Genomic DNA, 7,326 nt, shown 5'->3' on the forward strand with positions numbered 1-7,326 from the left:
ATAAGGTCCACTTCTGTCTCTGGAATTCCTCGGAGACGTAAATTGTTGCGTCTGTTTCTGTTGTCGAGGTCCTCGACTTGCATTTGTATCGTGGTGAACGCAGACGCAAGGGCCTCATCTTTTCTGCTTAAGTCATTATGCGCTATTGCCAACTCATCATGTCTGCTTTCTAGTCTCTCTGTTCTTGAGCCTAAAGCAGCTATTTCCAGTGATAAGGTATGAGAGGTTTTGTGAAGTTCAGTCTGGAACTTAGATGCCAGCTTGTCATATATAGCTTCAAGGCTTGCATCAATGTCAGCCTTAGAGAGGGTATTAGACTCACCAGCCTGTGTCTTTCGTGGGGAGAGATCCGAGGAGGTCTGCGGCGTGGAGGCCGGAGCGGCGGTGATACTGCTCTGATCTGCGCCATCTTGAGCCATACCGCTGCTTTCCCTTGTCCGGAGGAGATAGTGGGTTAGCGTATTTTAGCACGATTTGTGGGCGTTCTTCTTCTTTGCAGGCATGCACCGTGATAAGGGGACCTGGGGGGTGTTAGAGTTGAAGCGGTAGAGGAATTTTGAAGCCCCCAGGGCGCTGATTAGGTCCCGGTCTGGACGGAGCTCTCACTCTAGGCTGCCATCTCGTTCAGCGCCGCGCATGCGCCCCCCGACTTTTTAGAACTTTTTGACTTTGTTTTTTAAAGACTTTGATATCCGTACAATTCCTCCGAAGTCTTATAAATTGGCTCATAGGGATAGCTTTAAGCCATGATTGATGGTGACAATTGTCACTCGGGATAAAGCCATTCCTGTCAGTTGGCTTAAAGAATGTTTGAAATTCCCATCTGCCAGAATTGATCTTAATCTCCAAATCCAGAAAATGTACACTAATGGAACTCCACTCAAATGTCAAAGAGATACCACGATCATTGGAATTCAATACTGTAAAACATTTTTTCAAAGAATCAGGAGTACCATCCCATAGGAGGAGGATGTTGTCTATATACCTGGCCCATAGGACCAGGGAGGATTCCCCTGCCTGATAGATGACATCATAAACACTTGCTCTTGTACACTGAAGTCTTTTGATTCCTCACACGTCCATGGGGAAAGAAAGGAACAAACCACTGAGATAAAACTTTGAGATTATTAACACATCTTGCCAAACCTAAAGTGGTGCATATCCATATACTTCAAAACTTTATTGAGTTTTAAAATTAAACTTTCCACCATATTAACTATAAAATGGACAATTAGTTTTATTTTATGAGATTTTTCTTTTTTAAATAACAATCTCATTGTAACATCAGCTGTAGGTTCTTGCTGGTTATTTTATATCATTATGTCTTCTTTCCAGTAACATTGTACACCAATAGGTTTATTGTAAAAAGGACTTTATTTAAACTAAAACCTAATTGAACATAACAAATGTAATTAGTTTATAAAGTAGATACCAGATGATCAAAAGAGGGGAAGAGAAGAGAGAAAAGGGTTGGAGAGGAGAGAGGGGAGGGTGAAGAGAGAGCTAGGAGGGGATGGCAAGAGAAAGACAGAGAGAGAGAGAATGAGAGAGAGAATGGGAGAGAGAGAAAAAGAGAGAGAGAGAGAAAGAGAGAAGCTGCATGGGAACATTACAATCAAAAAAGCCACATCTGGCTAAGAATAAGCAGCTCCATCCTTACCTCTCAATCAGACATCTAACTGTGTGCAGCATACACCACCCCAGCAGAGTCCCCATATTTCAGACCAGACACCTATGAGGTCCTACAAAGGGGGACTATCCACTTCCAGTCTCTGGGACGAGTGGAGTGCTCATTTGTGGAGACCTCAATGCTAGGACAGGAAGAGAAAAGGACTATATAAGTTATGATGGCAACATGTACATAGTGGGCCATGCAAAGTACGAACATGAGTCGATACAGATACATAGAAACAGCTCTGACAGTACAACCAACAAAAATAGAAGAAAATTGCTGAATTTGTGTTGCAGTCTGGGCCTCTACATCCTCAATGGCCATACCAAGGGAGACTCTCTAGGAACGTACACATTTAGCTCCCATGTAGGCAGCAGTGTGGTAGACTATGCCATCACAGATATGAACCCCACACATCAATGGTTTTACAGTCACCCCACACACGTCAGACCACAACCAACTGCTGATATACATTAAATCTTCTAGCAAACCATCACCAAAACTCCACCAGGCAACCTGCCACCATCATTTAAATGGTCCAAACAGTCTACCACAAAATACAGAGAAGTAACTGACAGACCTGACATTAAGAAACAGTTGAAAACTTCCAAAACAATGCCTATGAGATAAGCCCACGAGGTGTGAACCAGGCAGTAAAGGACTTCCATAAAATACTACACACCATCACAGAAACAGCCCAGCTGAGAAAAGCCAACTACAAGAAACCATCCAACAAACAAACCAATAAATGGTTCGACAAAGAATGCAAAGCATTAAGGAACACCTTACGGACAGCCTCCAATAACAAACACAGAGACCCTGACAGCACTGACCTAAGGATAGCCCATGGCACCCTACAGAAAAAAATACAAACAAACCCTTAAAAAGAAAAAGCAAACCTTCATCTCGAAAAACTTGCAACAGCTGGAAGAGGCACTTCAGGAAAATTCTTTCTGGGAAATATGGAATAATATTGGCTCAGCACCCAGGAAAAACAACCTCCACATCCAAAATGGCGACATCTGGCTCAACTACTTTAAGAACCTCTAAAAAGATATTCCAGAGGAGGCTCTAACTGTAGAACAAAAAGACATCATCAAAAGACTAAATGATATGGAGGAAAAAATGAAGGACTTCCAGAACACCCTAGAAGTACCATTTACACCACAAGAAATTAGGGAGAAAATCCAAAACCTGCAAACCAAAAAATCCAGTGGGATGGATGGAATCCTGCCAGAGATGATTAAACACGGCTCCCCAGATGTACACACTGCACTATGCAAAATGTTCAATCTGGTCCTGAGTGCTGGTTACTACCCTACAGTATGGAACCAAGGCTTCATAACACCCATCCATAAGAGTGGAGACCAGTATGATCCAGCCAACTACAGGGGGGGTATGTGTCAGTAGCACACTAGGGAAACTATTGAACAGTATCCTCAATAAATGGATCCTCAATTTCCTGACACAACAAAATATCCTCAGCAGAAGTCAGGCAGGGTTCATGCCAAACCATCACACTACAGACCACATCTACACCCTGCACAGTTTCATCAAGAACCATGTTCACAATACAAAACATGGAAAGATATTTGCCTGCTTTGTGGATTTTAAGAAGGCATTTGACACCGTGTGGCACCCAGGCCTGTTCCTCAAACTATTAGAGAGTGGAATAGGAGGGAAAACATATGATGTTATCAAGAGATCATACACTGAGAACAGCTGCACCGTAAAAGTGAATGGGAAAATAACAGAATAGTTCCGGAAGGCCAGAGGAGTCAGACAGTGCTGCAGCCTAAGTCCAACCATCTTCAACATCTACATCATTCATCAGCTACACATACCTCGGCTTAGAAATGAACACATCAGGGAGTTTCAAGCCAGCCATAGAGGCACTAAAAGACAAGACATGCAGAGCCTTCTATGCCATCAGGAGACAGCTGTACCACCTAAAACCACCAGTGAGAGTCTGGCTCAGAATATTTGATAGCATCATCACCCCAATTCTTTTTTCTGGCAGTGAAGTCTGGGGTCCTGTCACCTACCCACAATCCAAATGGGACCCCAGCCCAACAGAAATATTCCATCTGAAATTCTGCACGCAACTCCTCCCAGTCCATCGGAGTACCTCCAACAGTGCCTGCCGGACTGAGTTGGGCAGATTTCCCTTACTTTTTGCAGTACAGAAGAGGGCGCTATCATACTGGGACCACCTACAAAACAGCAGTCCCAAATCATACCACCATAAAGCCTTACTGAACAGTAAGGACCGGTCCAAGCCATGTGGCCTACGACAACTCATAAGCCCCTTGTCTATCCCTAACTCTCAACAATGTGGCCTGACAAAATCTCAAATAAAAAACATAATGAATGACTCCAAAGAAAAACATGTTGGAGAATGGAGAAATGAGCTAAAAAACTCCAAAAAATTAACTGTTTACCAGTCATTGCAGAGAGACTACAAACTGGCCCCATACCTGGAGATGCTACAAGACGCCAAAGACAGACAGACCCTGAGACTGTACAGACTAAGCGCCCACAGCCTGGAAATCAAATTAGGATGGCACAGACAGACCTACAAGCCCAGGGAGAGTAGACTGTGCCAGCAATGTGACCAGGGGGCCTTGGATGAGGACCCCTTCCTGCTACATTGCCCAAAATACTTATCAGTGAGGGACACTCTCTTCTAGAGACTCTCCACTCTCATCCCAGACTTCAATTCCATAGAAGAGAAGAGGAAACTCTGATTTCTATGGGGAGAAGAGGAGACAACGGTAAAAATTGCTGTCCAATATGTGACAGCGTGTCACAGACTGAGAGGCACATGAAAGACTGAGGACTTAAAAATCTTTACATGGACTTATGCCCATTCCCCCTCTATATTACCCATTACCCAAGGAGAGAGAGAATGAAAAAGAGATAGAAATTGAGAGAGAGAGAGAATGAGAGAACGCGAGAGAGGGAGAATAAGAGTGAGAGAGGGAGAATGAGAGAGAATGAGAGAACGCGAGAGAGAGAGAATAAGAGTGAGAGAGGGAGAATGAGAGAGAATGAGAGAACGCGAGAGAGGGAGAAAGAAAGAGAGAGAGGGGGGATGGAATAGGAGAGAGAATGAGAGAGAGAGAACAAGAGAGAAATTGAGAACGAGGGAGTGAGAACAAGAGAGAGAGAACGAGAGAGAGAGAACGAGAGAGAGAGAGAGAGAGAGAGAACGAGAGAGAGAAAACGAGAGAGAGAGAAAACCAGAGAGAGAGAAAACGAGAGGGAGAAAACGAGAGAGAGAGAGAATGGGAGAGAGAATGGGAGAGAGAATGGGAGAGAGAGCGAGAGAGAGAGCAAGAGAGAGAGAGAATGAGAGAGAGAAAGTGAAAGAGAGAAAGAGAGAGAAAGATTATGAGAGAAAGAGAATGAGAGAACAAGAGAGAGCAAGAGAGAATGCGAGAGAGAATGAGAAAGAGAGAGGGAGAGAGAGAATGAGAAAGAGAGAGAAAGAGAGAATCAGAAAGAGAGAGAGAAAGAGAATGAGAAAGAGGGGGAGGGAGGGGGAGAGAGAGAGAGAATGAGAGAGAGAGAGAATGAGAGAGCAAGAGAGAGAGAATGGGAGAGAGAAAACTAGAGAGAGAGAGAACAAGAGAATGAAAGAGAGAGAGAGAATGAGAGAGAGAGAGAGAGAGAGAATGAGAGAGAGAGAGAGAGAGAGAATGAGAGAGCGAATGAGAGAGCGATTGAGAGAGAGAATGAGAGAGAGAATGAGAGAGCGAGAATGGGAGAGAGAAAACTAGAGAGAGAACAAGAGAATGATAGAGAGAGATAAAAAATGAGAGGGGAAGCGAAGAGAGAAAAGGGATGGAGAGGGGAGAGAAAGAGGGTGAAGAGAGAGCTAGGAGGGAGGGGGAGATAAAGAGAGAGAGAAAGAGACATTTACTGATATAAATACAGAGTCACTGATGATGAATCCAATTCATGCAAGACATATAATATGGCAAAGTGGGAGACTTACTAATATACAGTATATCTTCCCATATTATAGAGCACAGCATGTCCTTCTAATCCTGGCTGACAGCACTGCTTGTAATTTATGTACAGCAGAAAAAGTGTTGTTAGCTCAAACAGGAATTTAGGTGCCCCCCGGATTTCTGGCAGCATCAATATGTATTTTTCTGTACAGAGAAAAATCAAGAGCACCACCTAGTGCACAGGAGGAGTAACTTTTCATTTATGTACAAATTACACCCCCATGAACTAGGCAGTAGTCTTGTTCATCCATTGGGGATAGTCCAGACTTCTCACCTAAAAGAATTAAAGAAAAATTGTTAGAACAAAATATTGAAATGCTCAGTTCTCAAGGACAATGTTTCTATAGAATAATGTTATAATTATATATGAAATATTAACCACTTCCCGACCAGAGCACACCAATGTATGTTGGCAGAATGGCACGGGCAGGCATATTGGCGTACAGGTAAGTCCAATCTTAAATACCACCCAGGCATCGCAAACGCGCCGGCCGCGGCACGCTCGCATGCTGGTCAGGACCCCCTGAGTCTGGTCATGGGTCTCGCGGACTCGATCGTCACGGGCATACCCACGATCGTCTCACAGGGCGGCTGAACTGGGAGATGCCGTTGTAAACAGCATCTCCTCGTTCTGCCTAGCAACAAGTGACACTGATCTCTGATCCATGTGATAGGAGCAGAGATCAGTGTTCACTAAAAGAAAGCCCAGCCCCCAACAGTTATTAACACACCCCTAGGAAAACTTAACCCCTTCACTGCCACCCACTGGTTAACCACTGCCAGTGTCATTTACACAGGAATCACTGCATTTGTATAGCAGTGATTGCTGTATAAATGACAATGGTCCCAAAAATGTGTCAAAAAAGTCCGATGTGTCCTCCATAATGTCGCAGTCACAATAAAAATCACTGATCACCGCCATTACTAGTAAAACTAAAATATTAATAAAAATGCTATAAAACTATCCCCTATTTTGTAAACGCTATAACTTTTGCGCAAACCAATCAATAATCGCTTATTGCGATTTTTTTTACCAAAAATATGTAGAAGAATACGTATCGGCCCAAACTGAGAGAAAAATGTTTTTTTTTATATATCTTTGGGGGATATTTATTATAACAAAAAGTAAAAAATAATGCGTTTTTTTTCAAAATTTTTGCTCTGTTTTTGTTTATGGCACAAAAAATAAAAACCGCAGGGGTGATCAAATACCACCAAAAGAAAGCTCTATTTGTGGGAAAAAAAGGACGTCAATTTTGTTTGGGAGCCACGTTGCACGACCACACAATTGTCAGTTAAAGCGACGCAGTGCCGAATTCCAAAAAGTAGTCTGGTCTTTGGCCAGCAAAATGGTCCGGGACTGAAGTGGTTAATACATTTAAAGAGTTATAGACACTGGCTGTATAGGTGTTTTGTGTCATTTGGAAAATAGCCCTAGAATATACAATCCTAGTCAATAACGCAATACACAAAGTTATAGAGACCTTCCCCAAAAATACATTAAAAAAGTAATTATCCTTTGAATTGTTTTTGTTTTTTAACCACATTATAGCAGTGAATCAATCAAACTCCGGTCCCTACAACTAACTGCACTAAACCTATAATAATTGGTCATGGCATTGTCATATCAAAATGGAT

Source organism: Lithobates pipiens, unplaced genomic scaffold (genome assembly GCF_037356315.1).
Source record: "Lithobates pipiens isolate NorthernLeopardFrog02 unplaced genomic scaffold, aLitPip1_a1.2 Scaffold_19, whole genome shotgun sequence".
Classification (NCBI taxonomy): Eukaryota; Metazoa; Chordata; class Amphibia; order Anura; family Ranidae; genus Lithobates; species Lithobates pipiens.